Source organism: Chrysoperla carnea, chromosome 2 (assembly GCF_905475395.1).
Source record: "Chrysoperla carnea chromosome 2, inChrCarn1.1, whole genome shotgun sequence".
Classification (NCBI taxonomy): Eukaryota; Metazoa; Arthropoda; class Insecta; order Neuroptera; family Chrysopidae; genus Chrysoperla; species Chrysoperla carnea.
Window position 1 is genome coordinate 24439720 of NC_058338.1, and position 23063 is coordinate 24462782.

The 23063-nt window shown below is 29.2% G+C and overlaps 1 protein-coding gene across 1 annotated transcript in view; it reads left to right on the forward strand.

Annotated features, from left to right (window-relative positions):
* The first annotated feature begins 3298 nt into the window (after positions 1 to 3298).
* The window catches only part of LOC123291706 (SH3 and multiple ankyrin repeat domains protein 3), a 99587-nt gene continuing 79822 nt past the window's right edge, over positions 3299 to 23063 (forward strand). The window contains exon 1 of the mRNA XM_044872095.1: positions 3299 to 3316. The gene's annotated coding sequence lies outside the window, so the exon portion shown is untranslated. The remainder of the gene's footprint in view (positions 3317 to 23063) is intronic.

The window sequence follows — 23063 nt, forward strand, 5'->3', positions numbered from 1 at the left end:
TAAAATATGATTAAATAAACAAATATATAAAATTTTATTGATTCATTATAAGAACAAATTTAAACAAATCAGGATTATCCCTTGAATAAAAGGTAATTCTTACAATAAATAAATGTGGGTTTATAATCTTTATCCATAATAATAATCAAGAAATTTTTATTTACCTATATACAAAATGTGAAGAACCGCCAATGCACGCATAGCATACAGTTGACAAATACAAAGATACCAAATTTGAAAATAGTCTACTATGTAAACTGCAGGTATAATTGGATTATTACCGACCGCACTAAATTAAAAAAAGTTTGTAGAGAAGTCGTGATTTTAAAGGGTCAATATAGAATTTATTATTCGAAAAGTTATTCAATTATTTTAACTTTCTTATGCACTTCAAGCATATAGTCTTTTGTGCAAAAGAATTATGACAAAAAGTATAAATTTGCTTAGAAAATTAAAAGGTTTTTTCACGTTGAGAACGGTAGTACAACCTAAAATGTATCACAAATATATCACAACTCAAAGTGAATTTCATTCAATTCTAAGCTAGCGTATAATGTTTATGATAAGCATCATACAAGGAACGTAAAGATATATCTCAAAATGAATAATTCATTTTGGAATGTTAAGGTATACCTATTTAATACGCCCATGTTCCTTGAGGAACTGGCAAGTTTTACTCTCGAACAGGTACGTGAGTTTTCTGTTGCGAAAAATAAAGATTTAAGGTTACGCTTAAAAATGCCGGAACATCAACCAGGCAACCGGGGACCGTAAGTTTCAGCGTAGAGCCAAAAAAGCAAACAAAAATTTTTTTTTGCAACTAACAGGTACGTGGCTGATGTTTTGTCTAACAGAGATGATAAAAACAGTTTGCCAAAACATCAGCTAGGTAACTGGGGGCCGTAAGTATGTGTGGAAAACCAAACATGCAAAAAAAAATTGCAACAATATTTATATATGGATACGCATCTCTATCATCATCCCGGAAACTTGTACAGCTACTGGACAGGAATTCCTCACGGGTCGAGCTAGTACTCACTTATTGAGGTACACTTTAAGTTTAACTTTTTCGATGCAATTTAAAATTTCGTTTAAATGATGGCATTTATTTTATAAGAATTGAACTATATAAGATATATTTTTATTAATATTTATTCTATTTTTTTTAATGTAAACAAAACATCAAATGTATAAACAAACTAGTAAATAATGCATAAATTTCCCGTTTTATTTAACACGAGACGTAAAATAAATAATTCCAGAAAAAAGAGTCTATGTTTTCATATTATTTAATCCAACAAAAAAAAGTAACTCATAAAAAATAACGATAATATAATGTAGTTAAAATTATTGTTATTTTTGGAGTCAATGTGAGCTAAGGAATCAACTCTGACAGAACAGTTTGCTACATTAGCTTGGCTGACACCGACTCCAAAAATAACACTAATTTTAACTACATATTATCGTTATTTTTTTACTTTTTAGTGCATATTAATTTATTTTGGAAAAGTTTTTCTTTTGAAGTCGGTTTTCCTTTTGTTAAAAATCACAAAATAAAAAAGTTTTTTTATTTTGTGATTTTTAGTGAATCTGAAGGACACTAACTAATTTGTCCCTAAAAAAAGAATAATCGAAATCGGTTGGCGTGATATTGAGTTGTTCGTCCTCTTGTCGTGCATAAATAGGATCACACGGACAGCACCAGCTTTCAAACAGATAAAGAATCATCAGAATCGGTTCACCTGGTCGAAAGTTCTGAGGTAACACACATAAAAAAAAGATACAGTCGAATTGATAACCTCCTCCGTTTTTGTTTGAAGTTGGTTAACAATATGTAATATTCAAACATTTTCTCACACAGTTTACAAATATTTCTAGTTGATTTGCAAATAATCAAACAACATTAGAAGGTTTTTTTGTTTTTTTGTTTCTATTTTCGTTGTTGTTGTTGTATTTAAAGTAGAATAGAATAACATTGTATAAAAGAATAGTGTTCTAGTGAGTTTAGTGGATATAACATAAAGTACTTCTTGAATATAGGAAGATACATGTATCTATCTATTTATACATATAAAGAAAAAAAAAACTTTGTACGATAATCGTGATCACAGCTTTTTTAATGAACTTTGTTGATGTCAGCAATAAAGAAGAACCATAGTTTTTTTTTTTAATTAACATGATATCTTATATTTAAATCTAGTGATTTGTGTGTGATTTTTCTTAACTGAATAAATTCATTGTTTGATTTACTTGTATTTATTCATTACTAACCTTCCTAAGCAATAGTAAATAAAATAAAGTTCGAAAAAGTTCGAAAACTAAAATCCCGACAGTTACAGTATCGCGCTCTTAAAAGTATGAAAACAAGAAAATATTATCATCTGAAATTGTTATGATAAGTAAAATACTCATTATAGTCGAGGGACCTCCTTTTGGTTTTTGTGGAATACTGTTTAATCTCAGAGGTCCCCCCGACATATTATGCGTAAAGAGAAGATTAACGAAAAATATTTTACATTTGTCCATATTAGGTAGAACATTTAATAAACGGGTTTACCACAACCAGGGTTTGAGTCAGATATATATGCTAACTGTAAGTTAAACGCCTTTGTTCGTATGACCGTTCACTCTTTTATCATGACAGAAAAAAAACTAGATTTTAATTAAAAACAAACTTGATTCCTTAGCCTTAACTCGGAGAAGCACTAGTATCCTGAGTCCTGGTTAGCCAGTTCGATAGTTCAAACCTAATACATGAAACCTTGATTTGCCAACCTTTTCAAAGGCTAGTAAATCAAGCTTGGATTTGCTCGGACAAGGGTTTACAAACCTAAGCATAGCAAACCAACTACTAGTCCAACTTTAATTCCATTATCAACCTATATGGAATTTCCTTCATGACATATTTTTTGTTCTATGTATTTCATGAACAATAATATTAAATTACACATTTATTGTATCTAAATAAAATAAAGCATGTTAGTTTTGCATCAGACACTTGGGATAAAAGACGAAGATATATAAATATCTCTATTTATGAGCGTACATCTATGTTCTCACAAAGGTAAAATAAAGTTACAATCTATGTGACTTCTAGCTCTAGTATTATTTACTACTTACTAGTGCATTTTAAAAGAATACTGCATCAGAAGTTTTTATTTGAAATGAAATTTGTATTGTCTGCGAAGATTAAATTATATTTCTATTTTTAGTTACATTTTATTTATGAACATATCTAATAATATAATAATATACAAATTTATAAATTTCTATTTTGTTCATTTTCAGGTATCTTTGTACAACCTAATTGATGAATGTAAGTAAATGTGCTTTTTTTTGTTTAATTAGATTTTAGGCAATTCTCAAAAAATGAAGCTACAGGTACAACAAATCAGAATACTGTGTGGAAGTAAGGAATAGACAAGTGAAATTTAAAAAAACCCCCGACAAATGCGATTTATTCCTTCTAAGCCGATTTCTGGTTACTTAGCTATAAAAAGTTCTCAATCAAGGTGGTTTGATCATTTTGAGGCTACGACGCCACTGAGAAACATACAGACGCACAGATAAACACTTTAAACTTATAACACTCCTTCTTAAATCATTATCAAAGTAATGGTCAAGGACATCAGATGAAATGAAAAGGATACTTAGAGAGATATCATTTTTTGGAACAAATTTTTGGAAATATTTTAATTGAAATTGAAATATTTGAGTTGGGTTTGTTCTTTTGAATTATTGTTTTGAATTACCTAATTATTTTACCATTTCACTTTTCAAAATGAAGTGAGCCAGGTTTATTTGACCATTCATTTCCATGGTAATTATTTATTGGTTAAAATTATATGTCATGCCTTTTCCAAAAGGAATCGATTTTGAAAATCATCGCCAATTTTTTTGTTTTTTCGGGTATGGAACCCTAAGATCGCACTTGAAACATAGCTTAGAACACTCTCCGTTAAATTACCTTTCAAATGAAACCAAAAAAATTAAAATCGGGTCATCCGCTTAGGCGATAAAAAAACGTTGAGAAATGCTAATTTAACACTTGAGACGTACTTAAATTTTCAATTTGGTATTCATTGTGAGCTTAATGTGTTCTTATTGTAGTGTCATTTTTCATGGTGACAGTCGTGGTAAAAATATATTCGAGTGGAAAGGTTAATAAATTAATTTTTTTAGGGGTTTCTCTCTAAATTTATCCTATAAAATTTCTATTCATGCCTCAAGAGGTAATCAAATCGAACAGCCTTTGAAGAAACTGAATTGTCATATAATTTTTATTTTTATAGTTTTCAATAGTAACTCCTACTTTTATAAATTTTAAAAATATCTACAAAAAGTATTTTTTGATTCTTTTACAATGTTACAGTATTCACAAAAAGAAAATAATCTAATAATAATAAGCTTAACCTACCTAGGCCCTTGAAAATAATTTGTCAAAAATATTGATAGGATAAAACAATATTTCGTAATGCTTTAAAATTAAAAATCAGAGCAAAGAAATATTTATGATGATGAGATTATAATCCCCATCATAAAAAATATTTTCTATTGATAATAAAATTAAAATATTATTAATACCTTCTATGATTCTATATAGTTATATACTTCTAGTCCCCTTTTAATGAGCAAAGAACTTAAGTATATGGTAAATAAACTACAGTGTGTCCCGCACAATTTTATATTGATATTTTCTATTTTGTTAAAAATAGACTTCAAACAAAAAAGAAGAAGGTTATCCATTCGACTGTATTTTTTTTTATGTGTGGTACCTCAGAACTTTCGACTGGATGAACCGATTTTGATGATTCTTTATCTATTTTATAGCTGGTGCTTCCCGTGTGGTCCCATTTAATTTTGGTACAGTTCTAATAACGGCATCCATGAGAAAACCATAAAAGTCTTAAATTTGCATTAAGTATGCACGACATGAGGTCGAATAACTCAATATCACGCCAAACGATTTCGATGATTCTTTTTTTAGTGATAAATTAGTTAGTGTACTTCAGATTCACTAAAAATAACAAAAAATAAAACTTGTAACAAAAAAAAACCGACTTCAAAAGAAAAATTTTTCCAAAATAAATTAATATGCACTAAAAAATAAAAAAATAACGATAATATAATGTAGTTAAAATTATTGTTATTTTTGGAGTCGGTGTCAGCCAAAGAAAACTCTAAAGTCTAAAGTTTTCATAATCTAGTTTTTAACTACAGAAGAGGCCCAATATATGGTTTAGGGTGGCTATATCAATTAAACCTCGATCCGACTACCTTACTTTGGCGATACCTTGCTCTAAGTTTACTGTGTTTTATTCAATCAAGAAGTGAATCAAAGTCCTTAAAAAAAGGGTCTATTTTGGCGAAAATTTTATAATGTACTTCTCTGTACTATTAACACCCGAACATAAATTTCAATATTCCACTAGTAAAAATCTTAATAAATTACATAATATCGTGCTACCGAGCTTCAGAATTGTTGAAATTTTTATAGCGTGCTTAGGACGTAAAAAGTGAGATCGAGTTCGTAAATGAGCAACATTAAAATGGTCTATTGGGTTTAGGATTCGTAGGACTCATCTTGTAAACCGTTAGAGGTAGAACGAAAGTTTAAATATAAAAAATGTTCCTTATAAAAAAATAAACAACTTTTGTTTGAAACATTTTTTTGTAAACATCACTGTTTATCGACGAGTGGGCAAATTTTATAGTATGTATTATATGGGAATATCTGTTATGAATGTGTGGCTACCTAAGAGTGGATATCTTTCTTTACTTACGCGAGGCAAAAAACAAATGATTGCGGATCATCAACATTGTCTATACATGATATTTCAACAATTATCTCAGTCAATTGTTTACTTTCACTTATTTTGTTCTATTTTCAATAAAAAAGTTCTTTAAACCATAATTTTATTGAAAATTAGTGATTTACAATAAGTTTTTTTTTAAATAATGTTTCTCATTTCGATCGAACACCTCCAGTGTCATTTAAATTTTAATGATGTTCTCCCTATATTCATAATAATATGAATAGTAATTTTTAAATACAGTCAAGTGTATTTGTGATGATGTTATATTGGGGCCATATTTCAAGTAAGTAATAGTCAGTCGGTGCATTCCGTTAAAGTGAGGGTGGTTTGTTATTATACACACACACACACACAAACACACACATATAAATGTGTGTATACTCTTATGTTTATGTTGCAGAATCAAAAAGGGGCACCACAACACATAGAAGCCTGTATTTATTATGTACAATAGAAATGAGGAACTTATAGTAGTGATTGTTTATAATCATTAGGGAATGTTGACATTTTTTTTTGGTAGTTTGCAAAGGAAATAATATTCGGATATAACATTCAATTGACACTTTTCTAATGCAAGATAAATAAATGCATAAAATATTAATAGTGTACTAATATCGAATACTTTAGAATCAGTTTTGTAAAGTTATGGTTACATTTGTTTATTAGAAAAAATTATGGAAATTGAGGTTTATTTGTTAACCCCCGAACCAAAAAAGGGGTGTTTTAAGTTTGACCGATATGTGTGTGTGAATGTGTCTGCCTGTCTGTCTGTGGCATCGTAGTGCCTAAATGGATAACCGATTTTGATTTTTTTTTCAACCATTTGTAAGATAATATAATGGAGAGTGGTCTTAGCTATGTTTCAAGTGCTCGTTTAAGGGTGCGTACTCGCAATAATTAAAAAATCGACCATGATCCACAAAATCGGTTCAATTTGGACAAGGCTCTAAGGAAAAAGGTAATTTAATGTAGAGTGTTCTTAGATATGTTTGTCATAAATTGTCATTTGTCATAAATAAATATACATTTAAAGTAGATATTATTTTAAGTTTAAAAAAAGGAACAAACAAACTTTGTTAAAATATTGCCTAACAGTGCAAAATAAAATTGTAATGATGTGCGGTACCAGCTTCCCATGCTTGCGGTACCAGCTTCCCATGCTTCCCATGCCAATATTTTTAGACGTCAAAATTCATGCAGAACGACAGAAATTGCGAAGTTCGAAAAAATGATAAGCTTGAAAGGCTTTACCTCGGAATTTATTGGATCTACTGAGACAATTCTATTCCCATATTGTAGCAAGTTTAGTCAACATTAAAAACGTCCTGAAAAGTTATTATCAAAAACTAACCTTTTGTGGTTAAAATCATAAAAATCTGAAAAATGACGAAATTATCACGATTTTTTCGATTTTTGTGAAAGTTCAGTTCGACCCTCGAGGTTACAAACTTGAATTATTCATTGGACCAACATCAAATACCGGATTAGGCTCAAATTACACCGTACTACCAGACAACAAGGTTACTGGATTATTAGCTTAAATGAAAATATTTTTAGGTCTTTTATTAAATTATCAAAATACGCATGAATATTTAAATACATTAAAGAATGTTTGAAAAATACAAAGAAAACTACTCAAATGAATAAACAAAATTATTTTTCCATTTTCACACGATTTAGTAAACGTTTACAATATTACAATGTAATTGAATCACAACTGTTTACAATCACTAAAAACATACGTATATCGTATATACAGTCCTGTTGTAGTACTACACAGGGATGATGTCAGTGACACATAAAACGCATGCGTATCATGCACCCCTTTTTTGCTATATGGTAACAACATACACATACACAGTAGCAGTTCATCATCCCTTAAATATAGACAAAATCTCAAATAGAGAAAAATAGTTTTACTCTGGTTGTGTGTGGTTGTGTGCGGTGGTGCGACAGTGCTTAGTTAGTGCTTTTACTTCTACATGTACAATGTTTATGTAAGAATTTTTGATGCACACACAAAACAAACCAAAAAATAGAGTATTGAAGAAGAATCCGGTGACTTTAATTAAATAAACACACCCTATGTTCAAATTTCGTTACTTGCATATGTTGTGTTATATTTGTATATCTATTCCAATATTATAATTTGTGTTTTCTTTTTTATTATTATTAATAAAATGGTTTAATTTTTTATTTTGTGATTCTTTTTATTTTTATATTAATTGTTTATTGCTGTGTATAATTTGATATACATATACATCCGTGGATATATAGTGTGCATTTCAATGGATCTTGTGGAATAATTGGATAATATTATTATATTCGCTAATTAATTCAGGTAATTTTTCTTTCTTTTTATTATTCATTTAACTGGATGCTCTATTTACCCTTTCTCTCTTTGCAAAATTTTTCATTAAGAAAATAAGAGAATGAAAGAAAGGAGGTAAGTTTTTCCAATTAAAAAACTTTAGGTGTGTTACCTAATACAAATAATCGCAACTTAGTGACAGATCTTGATTTATTATATAAAAAATTTTTATAATCGAGAATGAAAATAAGCCTAAAGATAAAATAATAACAGGCTTTGTTAACATGCGACCTAAAAATAATTTTGATGTTAAATACTTAATTTAAAAGTGTGCTTTCTACGAATATTTGAATAAATAGTATTTTTAATCGAGCACCCCGCATTTTTTAACATTAAATTTTGCATAAATCTATTTTGTACTTTTTAAGCCATATGTGAATAAAGCTGGTTTGTTTTGTTTTGACCAAAAGTAAATATTTTCCCTGCACCTCCACCATTCAAATTTTTATTTGGTTATTTCGATTTATATTATATTAAGTTAACAGATGGTGCATTGTATTTTCATCGATTCATTATTCACTTATTTCGTCTTATTTACTGAGAAATTCGTAGTTTTAATGTTCTACATCAATCACGATTACAATACTTTTTATACCATGTATATATGAAATATACATAGTATATTAAGTTTAGTCCCAAGTTTGTAACGCTTAAAAATAATGATGCTAGGAAAAAAATTTTGTCATAGGTGTTCATAAAATCACCTAATTAGTCCATTTCCGGTTGTCCGTCCGTCTGTGGACACGATAACTCAAAAAAGAAAAAAGATATCGAGCTGAAATTTTTACAGCGTACTCAGGACGTAAAAAGTGAGGTCAAGTTCGTAAATAAGCATCATAGGTCAATTGGGTCTCAGGTCCGTAGGACCCATCTTGTAAAACCGTTCGAGATAGAACAAAAGTTTAAAAGTAAAAAATGTTCCTTATCAAAAATTAAACAACTTTTGTTTGAAACATTTTTTCGTAAACATCACTGTTTACCCGTGAGGTCGCCAATTAGGCGGAAATTTTATAATATGTACTATACTTGATTATCAGTTATGTATGTGTCACATGTTTGTATGTGTAATGTGATAAAGAAATCAACACTGATTATGCATGGTATTTCAACAATTAACTCAGTTAATTGTTTGTTTTCACTTGTTCATATGTATGATCAGTTATTTCACGTTTTAAAATTATGAAATGTTCCTAAGAATCCAAGACGAAGGATCCAATTCTCCAAGCAAATACCTTTTTGCAATTTTTCAAGAAATAAGAAGAACTAAATCAATTAATAATTGAATTCATTTGGCCATCACAGTCAAATACTTAAACTGTATATACAAATATTAGGTATCGTTTGAGAACATAGACGACAATACTTAATTTAGAAGCTATATTATACTGTACGAGTTTGCACGTTCGATCCATTTAGAATAATTTTCATAATATGAGAATATTAGTTTATCGAAGTTGTGACCCAATTTTTGTATCTTTCTATTTCAAACAACTAGTCCGCGGGACGGCACCTTTTTCTACCATGTATATTTGTAAAATATATGGACCCTTCTTGTATATTGTTAGAGATAGAACAAAAATTTAAATGTAAAAATGTTCCTTTTAAAAAAATAGACTTTTGTTTTTAAACATTTTTTCGTAAACATCACTGTTTACCCGTCAGGACGCAACTTAGGCGTAAATTGTATAGCATGTATTATATGGGAATATCAGTTATGTATGTGTAATGTGAAAGTGTAATCAACACTGTCTTTACATGTTATTTCAACAATTATCTCCGTCAATTGTTATCAAGACCCAATTGACCTATGTTGCTCATTTACGAACTTGACTCACTTTTTACGTCCCCAGCACGCTATAAAAATTTCAGCTTGATATCTCTTTTCGTTTTTGAGTAATCGTGATGACAGACAGACAACCGGAAATGGACTAATTAGGTGATTCTATGAACACCTATACCAAAATTTTTTTCGTAGCATGAATATTTTTAAGCGATACAAACTTGGGACTAAACTTAATATACTATGTATATTTCATATATACATGGTATAAAAATAAAATAAAAATAGCATTGTATTAATCATTTAACAAAAAGGGTGCTGTCCTAAGGACTATAAAATATGGTATGTCATGTAAAATATATCATTAGCATTCTTACCACTATGCACAAGTAGTGAATGTCATAACTATTGATAAGAAAGCAGAAATTATCACGAGCAGAAATTTAGAAAGTCACAACAAATCCACTTAAATTGTATCTTTTATTTGCTAAGAACCAAAATAAGCATCATCCCGCAAAAATATTTTCAGATTCATGTCAATGTAAATTATACGAGATAGCTGGTCAAATTTTTCATGTTTTTTTATTTAAATGATAATGATTAATAAATAAAAATCTTTTTTTATTTGTAGTTAAATTTGTTACCTCTGCTGCTAGTTCTGGTCCACATACAATGAATGGATGGATTGTTAAAAAATATCTGTAGTTATTTTTTCATTCACTTATTTACTTTTTAAGTAAAGGGACAATCAATACCAGCTTTCAAAATATTTACTTCTTGTAAATTGAGATTTTGCTTGGCGAAGTGATTTTCAATTACAATAATTATAAAACATTTTGCAGCGTAAGGTAGAGTTAGCGTGGATAGAGTCAACGCAAGCCGCAAAGCTTTTTCATTCACTCTTGAAACCATTGACTTCCATTTACAGAAAATCAAGTCACGTAAACCCACTAAGCTGTGCTTCAATTTTTAAAAAGCCTTGATATAATTTTTTGATAGAAGATGACTATTTCAAATGTTTGATAAATTGAAGGTATCACATCTACTGCTCCCTTGAATATCTGTCAATGGTGGATGATTTAGTAGGATTGTTATACTTTACTCATTTTATGTGACAAGAATAATATATTCAACATAAATAAAATGTATATATATCTGCAGTGAATTTTAGATGTGTTTTAACATTGTTTATAGCACAGCAATGTTAAATCTTTTGTAAATATTATATTTTTGTCATGGAAAAAAGGATTTTATTTCCTTTTTTTACACGCTCATACTAAAAAAAAAAAGTGTTCATTATTACCTACATTTAAAAATTTAGGTCAAAGATCAGATATAGTATTTGACAAACAGCTGAAATTTTGTGAGACTAAAGCCAAAATCCTTTTAACAACTTTTTCTCCTGTTTTAAAGTAACCGGAAAATTGAAGGTGTGCTTTTGAAGATGTCGGACAACGAACGTGTCGTGATTTCGAGTGCTGAACAAAATTACCTCGCACAATTAAAAATTTTCCTTGCCACTAGACAGATGAGTCCAATTTTTCGTAAGAAGCAAAGTAGTTAAAAATGCAGGAAAGATGAAAGTTTGCATTTGCATGACTTAATTTAGCAGTCAAATTTTTTTGTCTAAATGTAAGTTCAAGGTAAAAAATCCACAAATCTTACAAAATTAACTCAAAAACAATGCAACTTAATGAAGGACACTCTGTATCAAAAAAAATTCACGTGATGTATCATTCTAAGTGTTACAATTTTAGCATTGCTAATAATGTAAAAATTTTAGTGCTCCTTTTGTCTCTGTTCATCTTTTTTTGGATGAGATAATTACATATAGGTAATAAAAATGAACCTTGAGTGCAGAATTACAGACTTTACATAATCGTTAACGACTTAAATATTACAACAAATTGTAAGAATGTAAGTAGATAAAAAATAATCATAGGTATATTATTTTACCAAAATACCACTTTATTCCTTATATAACTCCACTTTCTAAAACATGTGTTTTGCATTTCTGTGACCTATTACTGATATTTGTTTACCTAAATATATCCACATTTATAATCTAACACTTGTTATGGTTTTAATACATTTGAGACCCAAATATGTTTACCACCGGATATGATAAAATATTAATAATACTATTTAATGTCAACGTTTATACAGGTTATTTATAAATTCCTGGCGAGTATAAAGTATTTAAAATTTTAAATTATAGTGTAGCTATTTTTTCTTTTTCATATATTTAAAAACTCATTATGAAAATTTATATTTGGTTTCACGTTATAATTTGTTGATTTTTTAATTTCAATAATATGTTTAAGCGTGTATTTGTTTACTACAACGACCATTTCTATTTATTTCCATGACTTTATTATCTGCTTTTACTATTGCCTTCAATATCTGCTGCAATCTTTAGATTTATTCTTAGTAAGTAGTCTATTTGCCTATTTAACGGATATGGACCAGCTCATAGTTGACAATATTATATTTATACAGAGTCTTCTGTTACTGTCAGCAGTTGATAAAATTATACCAGTAAATTAAGCTTGTCAAGAGAAATGGAAAAACTCTTTACCAAATTTCGATCTAAGGCCTGATTCAGGAGATGGGAAAAATAGAAAGATTTATGAATTCACATACCTATCAAATATTTTGTTGTCGGTATTTATAAAGAAAACAAAAAAAATTATACATAATTATCAAATTATTTTACGAATACAGAGAGACACTTAGATGTGGGAGGTATCAAATTATACATTAATATAGGTACGGGCGGGATTAAATTGTGTAATACATAACAAATAATGTCTTAGAATAACACAATCAAGACTGCTCTCCTTGATTGTGTTTTGTCTATTTTGGATAGACAAATCTACAACCAGATGAAATCAATGAAAAATCGCCAAGATGTCTATTTTTAATTGAACAATCATATTTTTTCTAAATCTAATGAATGCATTGATTTTTATCAAAATCAAATTTCGAATGTAAAAATAATGAGTGTCTGTTGAGGGTGGTGCATGATGATGATATCCGATCGAACTATGTTGAGCATTCAAGCCAGTTAATTATAAAATCAATATCAATTCAATTATAATAAATTTTACTAGTTCATTACTAATAACAGCAACTAGTAATAACTACCTATCTAGTAAGTATATGCTATAATGCTATACTCACACATATATTTCATTCTGGTAATGTTGTTATTGACTAAAATGTATTATATACCTCCATGATGTTGCAAATATAGTTTACAGTTAAACCTGGATGATTAAAATTAGTCCCGTTATGTTAATCCTATAAAACCTCCCATAAATCAGAAATAGAAACCTCTATAAGTCATTTTTCCCTTATGAACCCTATATATCAGTGAAACTATACTATTTGGGTAATCGAAGCAATATAACTTCTGTTATCTATTTTTCAATTTCGTGGATCTAGCTAACATTGATTTTGGGTTTTTAAATTTTGAATAACATTGATAAACATAACAGTTACAAAAAATTTTTAAATTAAGAAATGTGCCATTTTTGAATTGGTGAAAAGTATCAATAAGCCTTTACATCGATTTGCTTTTGTTTCGGATTTGCTGAGAATGCCTACTTCTGCATCATTATAAACGTCAGTGCGTTTAATCAGAAACTTCGATAAGCAAAAAAACAGTGTAGTCTCTAGAAATCTTGTTTATCCTGGTTTGACTGTACTTTTAAAATTAATTAGAAACAGGTGGTACATATCCAAATGAAAAAAAATTTTCTCCCCTATATTAATTTTAGGATTATCGATTTATTAGAATTTAGTTAATTATAGTAAAAACGAAAATAAGTAAAATCAAAAACTTCTTTTTAATTTAATTAATTTAAATAATTCCATAAGACATTTAAGAAGTTTTATTTTTCTATTATTCCGTATTTTTCTCGAGTAGCTCACTAAATATTTTATTTATATAAATTTACCAGCAACTACGATTTCGACAATATTCCTTAATAATTTTTTATACAATTCGTACCTAAATCAATACAAACCTGTAAGCTAAATTGGCATGTTTTCTGATATATAATTAATTCAATGGAAAACACGTAAATTAGGAATTCAATTTCAAATATTATTTAGAATAATTTTAACTAAATTTATTAATTCTATGCCTTAGGGATTGGTATTCATAGCTGAAGTTATAATTAATGTATGATGATACTTATCATAAATTCATATGATATTATGTGTATGTTATGCTTTGACTAATCAGAAACAATAATATTATGTATTATCAATCATTTTAGCCACAATCTGAAGTAATCTAGATGTTAGTTATAATTAGTAGATATGTTCTTAATCAAAGAGTATGTATGCATTCGCTAATCAACAAAGCTAACCGTCCATCTAATGTTTACAAAATACCCAAGGTAGTCGTTTCATGTAATAAGTGAATATGAATTCAATGTAAGTAATATCGAATATCCAAGAAAATTTGATTACTTTCTGTAAATTTTGGCTAGAAATACAGGCTATTTACTAAAATTCGTAATGAACATACGTAACTAAGGACAGCATTTGAATTTCTGGAATTGTCAGATTGAAGTAGCCTTTTATATCAAGTCAAGTTTAAATAGCCAATTTCCCAATTATTCGGCAAGGGTTATTAATTGTCCTACTTGCACCGATTATCGAGCTAAAAAGTATACATGTAAATGTATATACATATACAAATAAACATCGACAAAACCGAAAAAATGAAATTCCAGTTATAAAGGGTTATTAGGGCTAAATTAGTCACAGTAAAAGAGGTATGTTAAGCAAACGTGCCAAGACCACAATATAATTATCAATGGTATAGGTTTCTCGCATATCCGGGGCCTCTTAACCAGATTCCACAATGTATGCAAGGAAGTTAAAAAACATTTTTCATATTTAAGAACAGCTACACTCACACAACTAATATCACCGCTGTGTAGTTTATGAATTTAACGAATGACCTTAAATGGCCCTATCAACTCAGACGCTTGCTTGTTCCAAAATATACCTTAGAAAACTGATGGTTCAACTTTGAACAACAAAATTGGTCTGATCTAGAATATGATCAAAAACTTTGTATGCCACTGATCGCAAAACACATGTATTGCTACGAATAGAGGTTAGTAATACTGGGAAAAATACATGGGAGAGGAAGTTTTGTGGTAGCTAATAGAAAAGCTTAAAAATTGCGAGGCAAGATTTTAGTATTAATAGCTCTGGTAAATAAGAGACCCGTGTTGTAAATATTACAAGAATATTGTACTTGTAAGGGAAAAAATTTGCTTATAACTAAGATACAAGGATTCTTATATCTCGATGAGAATTACTACAAAATAAATAATGTCACTCCAACTATCGAATCAACAAATAAAGATACTGTCTGGAACGAAATGGAAAGGAATGATTTTATTGCGGAATTCACAATTTGAAATATACATTTTAATTAGTCTCTTTCGGGTAATATGTTAATTTAGTAAAGGGTCCAAATACAAACATTGTTCTATCATCAAATGTATTCTTTGACAGCTTCAGTAGTCTCTCATTGAAGAATGAATGGATAGTTTCACTCCGTCATGAATATAATATGAAATAGACCACCGTATTATAACTTTGTATTTTATTAATTCATTTAAAGTTTGTTAGTTATAACATGTATGTTATATTATTATCGCATAAATGTTTGTTTTAAAATGTTGTTTATAAATTAGGTTTGTTACGGATAGATGAGCGTTATTGCTCCAATGGTATTTATTTTGTTATCATGCTCCCACTCATAAACAAAAATACATCTTACAAAATGGAATCCGGTATCTATGTTATCTTTCGGCACTTACAAGAGTATCGAAACTCTAAAACCAATAAATATCGCGATGAATAACTAATAGATGACTTGTTGGTATCAGGTATTTGATGTAAAACTGTTCAACCCAAAGATCGTAAACTTTTGCTTAGAATTTCTTTATGCCTGTGCCTAGAAGCTTTATGCCGTCTTTTTGAATCTGCGTTAACTAAGCGAATTCCTGCTTAAGAGATTGGAAAAATAATTTCAAGAATTCTTACCTCCAAAACTAAGCGTCTAGAGAAAAAAAATTCAAGATTATGATAAAAAAAATAGTTATTATTTTGAAAAGGTTCAAAATTTTGTACTTTTCTCACCCGTGCCCCTTTGTTTATTAGTCGATTTTGCTCATTAACAAACTTTCAAATACCAAAATCCTTCTTTGAAAGCAAAGTTTATTCAAATCGGACTTAAATTGCGACCGCTAGAGTGGGTACAGACGCATAAACGTATTGATACATATTTATGTACATACATACATTTTAATTTTAACGATGGTCATTTTTGACATCTATTAGGTAGGATCGATGCGGAGGAAAGTCGCTGAAAGTGTGATTATTTGTTGTTGTTCAACTATACAAATTACAGAAAATTGTCTTCAAGACTATTACTTGCCTAGAACTCTTGGATCATTCGTAAATTTTTCTAATTGTAATTGGTCTTATTCTTACACATTAGTCAAGTTCTGCAAGTGAGTAAGACTATTTTCACTATTTTTGTCTTACACTGGTGTTATTACATCTTTGAATGTTATATTTTTGTCTTACTCTTAATGTGTAAGAGCAAAGAAGACAAAGTGAATAAGATAAATTTAATCAAATTAGTGTTGTTTTAATCTTAATTTTTGGTCTTTACTCATCAATACACTTAATGGCACACATTGATTCGAGAACTGTGTTAACGTTATGGTCAATGAGTCTGCTACACGTACTGAATCATACCACTATTCATTCGACAGAGTGATAACAATGGTAGTACCCCTTTCGAGATAATGTTATTCGCGAAGTTCTTGATGAATATAGTAAGGAATTTTTACCTGCTTACTACATCGCCATTTGCAGTTTCCATCTTAAATTAAAGTTCAAGTAGATCAGTTAATAATGCAACGCTGCTAACGTCGAATTGCTATAGAATCTATTGCATTTGTTGACTTGTTGCTGCCGTTGACTTGTTCTAAACGTTGCATCGTAGATTCCATGGTAATCAAAATGTAATTTGCCAACTTTTAATTTTAATAATAGCCAATACATACACACTTTTCTATGGATTCGTATAGGCATCACAAAAATTTTGAGTCGTTTTCGTCACTTATTCCCTCTCATTGGCTTATTCTTAAATCGGCTTGTTTTACTCGTCTCACGTGGTATCACTATTCAGCACTAATACACCGATACGTCTTAAAGAGTTAATGCTAAAATAATTCTTAAAAACTTTACTAAAACTCGTTTATCTCTATTTTAGTTTATAACATTTCTAAAAGCAGATAGATAATATCAAAATACCCGTATATTAAACATGCCAAAGTTTTATATAGCACAACTTCTAAAATAAATGTATCCAACCTAGTTCTGTAACAACCCTAATATTAAATTTATATTTATACATTTATTAAACTAAATATGTAGTAGGTATTATACTGTCCAGATGATTTTACTCAGTAGTTGAGCGTGTCTGGTAATGTTGCCCATGACTATGATGATATAAATGAGTAGTATCCAGCCAGTATCCAGTAGTGGTTATAATGTTAGATGGGTATACTCTCTATAATATTTACAAAACTTTGATAAGGGTATAATATGAAGTTAGTAGCAAAGGCAGTAGCTTGTTGTATATGTATACATGTGTGTTAATGTGTATGTATTAATTATTAATATTATTATATTATAGGTATTATTTATGTGACTATGTTATGCAGTTCATCACTTATTGTTTTATCGGAGAATATTTTTCAGTTTTTATTATTTTCTAAATACAAAATATTGACGTTTAAAATTATTATTTTTTGTGTCGATAAAAAACATTGTGGGAATATTATTTATCTTAAATAGTGGTTTCATGTTTTCACACATTAAAACTCAGTGTTTTCAATTTTTCTAGGCGAAGGTAAGATATATTTTATTAAATTTAAATGTATCCACTATATATCAAAGGGATCGGTGCATAAAAAGATATACAGCATAATATTACCAGATAACATAGTTTGTAGGTTATTCAAAATATTCTAAAAGTACCAAAATGTTTGAAGTGGTCTACACAGATTTACTCCATGGGAACTCTCAGATACCTCAATACTGCACTGACTGCTCAATACTTGTTTTGAAGGACTGATTTTTATACATAGTAGCAGAAATGAAACACTAAATAGGGTCAAAGTTCGAAAAATTTGAACAGTAAGTCGGATTTGAATGCGGTTTTCGGCAATCGATTAAGTATATGTAATTTGCATAAATAATATGCATTTTATAATTGCATTTTAACGTAACCGTAAATATACGAAATTCACAGTTCGATTAATAGCGATGAAAATGATTTCAAACTTGTTAATCGGAGGGTTTTTTGGTTTCGCTGAACACGAATATTGCGCCAAAATTGATCTCCGAGGTACATGGTGACCAGAGTAAACGGTATCCCCGTCGTCTCAGGGAGTTTTTGGGAATTTCATTATATAATCAGTCCCAACTAGTTACTCGGAGGTTTTTGGTGGCGCTGAGCATGAATATTGCGTCAGAAATGATCTTCGAGGTATCTGGTGCCCAGAGTACCTCGAGTTCCTTCGATATCCCGAGCACCAGATATCTGATGCCCGATTCTGTCGCGATATTCGTGTTCAGTGATCCCAAAAACCCCCCGAATAACGAAACCACCACGAGAATATCGTTTACCCTGAGCACCAAGTACCTCGGAGACCTTTTTTTAAAGATATTTCTGACAACGATAGTCAAAAAACGATTTTAGTTTCTCAAATTTTGAAAGCTTGCACCACCACCTCCAAAAACATTCTAGCAGAAAGTAAGAGGATCGTTTAACACGAATCATTGATCTCGACACTAAATTAATATTGATTGACAACTTTTAAAAGTTTAGAAAGTTTAAATAAAGACAAAAACTAAAAAACTTAAAATTCTAATAAGAATGCCATGTTTATTAAATTCTTGTTTCAAACATAAAAATTGTAACATGTTAAATTAAGATTAAAATTAATACAATTAGTTAATACCTAAATTGTTCCTAGCCGATAAGAAAGAAGATTAAGTTAACCATAAGTGTTATGGTTTTTTAGAAGATGTAACTATATTATCCGGTTTGTGTATAATAAATACATAGTTTGTGTGTTATCTCATATCAAAAGTTTCTAATTGTTTCTAATTGCGTAAGTTAACGATGGGACAAAATGTCAAGATGGATTAGAAATACAACTTCTTGTCTTCATTATTGTTATTATAATTAACATTTTAGTTTAGTAAAGTGTAACTGTCCATAACATAACAACACATTTAAATATCATAATAAATGAATATTCAACATGTCATCTAAAATAGGTTTGTGTTTTCTTTTATATTTAAAACAAATTCGTAGTGTAGAAGCTGCGTTAGCTAAGCGAATTCCCTCAGCGAATTTATTTGGAAAACTAAGCGCCTTTGTTTAGGAATTGGGTTAATTTAATGATTGGATGCAGAGTTTCTGAGATTACGCAATATTTAGATCGATTTTAGTCCGTACCTCGAAAACTATTCGACCAGTCAACAAATGCACCTGATTTTTGTACTTTTTGGGTCAAAATTACCTTATATACTGAGTTTTATCGAAATTGGAGATAAAAAAATTTTTTCGATTTTTTGCAATTTTTTTTAATGGGTACGTACCCTTTTGAAAAAATCGAGAAAATCGGGAAAAAAATTTTTGTTTTGGAATTTGATGAAACTGGGTGGATAGGGTAATTTTGATCCAAAAATTATAAAAATCAGGTTAATTTAATGATTGGATGCAGAGTTTCTGAGATATCGCAATATTTGGATCGATTTTAGTCGATATCTCAAAAACTATTCGACCAGTCAACAAATGCACCCGATTTTTGTACTTTTTGGGTCAAAATTACCTTATATACTGAGTTTTATCGAAATTGGAGATAAAAATTTTTTTTTCGATTTTTTGCAATTTTTTTAAGGGGTACGTACCCTTTTGAAAAAATCGAGAAAATCGGGAAAAATTTTTCGTTTTGGAATTTGATGAAACTCGGTGGATAGGGTAATTTTGATCCAAAAAGTATAAAAATCAGGTTAATTTAATGATTGGATACAGAGTTTCTGAGATATCGCAATATTTGGATCGATTTTAGTCCGTATCTCAAATACTATTCGACCAGTCGTTAAATGCACCCAATTTTTATACTTTTTGGGTCAAAATTACCTTATATACTGAGTTTTATCGAAATTGGAGATTACAAAAATTTTTCGATTTTTTGCAATTTTTTTAAGGGGTACCCCTTTGAAAAAATCGAGAAAATCGGTAAAAAATTTTTGTTTTGGAATTTGATGAAACTCGGTGGACAGGGTAATTATGATCCAAAAATAGGTTAATTTAATGATTGAACCTATGAGTTCCCCACCAAAAAATTAAAAACTATAAAGTTGTCTGCTAGTATAGAATAGTTTCTATCACATTTGTAAATAAAATAAAACTTTCATATCGATTTGTTATATTTCACCCCTTATCATTATTGTTCAGTTCTCACTTATCAGTTCTCACTTAGAAAGAAATACAAAGCTTCTACAATTTATCATTTTGTTCCACATAACCATTTAAGGAAAATATATATAGGTATATCAGATACCTATACATTTATAATGGATTATAAGAAGAGTATATACAGAATGTTCGATTTACATCTAGGTATATAAGTATAAAGAGTATGACAGAGTACATGCGTAAAGCAATGCATCTAAGTAAGAGGTATTATAGGTGTTGTATGAAATTGCAAAAAGTGACTTGTATCGTGGCTTATCTGTTGTAGTTCATCTATTCAACTAAGAAACTCTCACTCACCAAGCGTCTTACAACTATCTCAACGAATATAGAAGCTTCAACACATGTATACATACAACATCTCACTTACACATGCATTGCTTAACGCATGTATTCTAAGAGTCTCTTACCCAACTAAATACTTGAGTGTCACTAAAAACTGGTACAATATAATCGACTTTCCCTTATACGGGACATGATATACCTATACTAAATTAAATAAATAAAAGCATTATATTTCATTTGTAAATAGTGCTGATTTGTGCTTTATTGTGAATGACAATGAATATTATATGATTACCAACGTGATTATTAAAACAATTTTTATTTAACTGTTTATTTATTTGTTAATTCAGTTCAATATTTCATTAGAATTGATAATATGATAAAATTCAAAATGACAATTTAAATAATATGCTGTCTGCTAGGTATATAAACGAAATGATAATATTAATCATTAATGCGCGAGTTAATTCTTATTATCAATAACATTTTCTTGGTTATCGCCCCACTGACCTATTATGGAAAAATCATGCAATAGCTTTTCCGTAGTAAGTCATGCAAATGAATATGAGGGAACAAGCACATCAAAGTTTTAGTATTTTGCTAGAGAGATCTTATATAGAGATCTGAAAATGACTTTAAGGATTTTCATTTGATTTGGGCTCATAAGGATGTACGAGCGTCAGGGCAATTTTGGATAAAAAGCTTGATCTTTTTTTTATATGAAGTTGGACTTTAAGTCTAAACCTGAAAGTTTAGGAAGGGGGAGAGTATTATTATTACTATTTAAATTAAAGTTAAAACTTTAATAAATTATTGAAACCAAAACAAAACCCGTTGTGACTAATTTTAGGATGTATGAGCACGGTAGTGGGGACACAAATATAAAAAAATATACTTAAAACTTGGCAATATAAGTCGAAAAAGAAGAATAGAATTTTTCAATATCTGGAGTAGTTTTCAAAATTTCGAATATTGAAAACTTTGTTTAATTATTTAGCTTATATATATTTCGAAAATCAAGTCAGATTGTATTCTTATTTTTCGTCTACATTCATGAAGTTATAACAAAATTCATCATCAAAATTGAAAATGAGGTACAAATAATATCACACAAGTCTAAACTTTCCTTGGCGCTCATACTACCTTAAATCAATAATTATTAACAATTTTCTGGTGGAGTTTGCTGAAATAATGTGTATATTTGGTGTTGATGAAGAGAAAGCTAACAATATGCATAGTTTCTACAAAAACACCACAAGAAATTTGTTAATAGCATTAATTCTAAGCAACGTAAGTAAATACGCTTGAAAGTCGATACGAGAAGAAAGCGCAGACTCAATAATGTATGAATATAATGGAATTTTTTTTATTGTTTTCACCCATACTTCCGAATTTCTAAATTATCTGAAATTATACAGAAGTATTACTATGATAATATTACGGAAATAGCTTGTTAGTGTGGACTTTTTACAAGTTAAAGAATCTTTTTATAAGAATGAAAGAAAATAATTTTAATATAATTAAATTTATTTTATACTTTTTAGTCCGAATGATAATAATATGTGTATTTTTCTTTGTTTAAAACATATTTTTTACAAAGAGTTATTGAAACAGCAATAAATAAAATTAGATATTCAAATAAAATAGAATTCTATTTTTTCATAGAAACACGATTATTAATATTTTAATCTATATAAAATTTATAATACTGTTTCAAATGTATAACAATAGAAAGAGCAGAAACAAATAAAACTCATTATTTCTATATAAGTAATCATCGTGAGAATGAGCAATTAATATTCTAACGTTTAATTTACTTTAATTTTCCGCTTTATAAGTGGAATATTATAGGTTTTATACGACCGTAATTTTCTGCATAATTAAGCAAGAAATCAGTTTTTTAATTTTTTTGTTTTCTTTTGTACTTCTTTTATTATTCATTTGTATTTCAATTTTTAAAATTTGATTCCGAATTTGTCTTTGCGTCCCGAATGTGTACAATCACAATCACAATTTAGTACAGATTAATGATTGACATAAAGTAGCCGAGGATAATAAGATAAAAAATTGTTACTATGTTGACAGTGACAACCATTTTTTGGGTGCTCCCAGGCGTTCACCATGCCTGCCGCCCAATCAGTGTCCTGTAATATCCGCAACAATCTTCGGAACGCCTACGATTGTACTGAGACCGTATCTGCCTTGTAATAC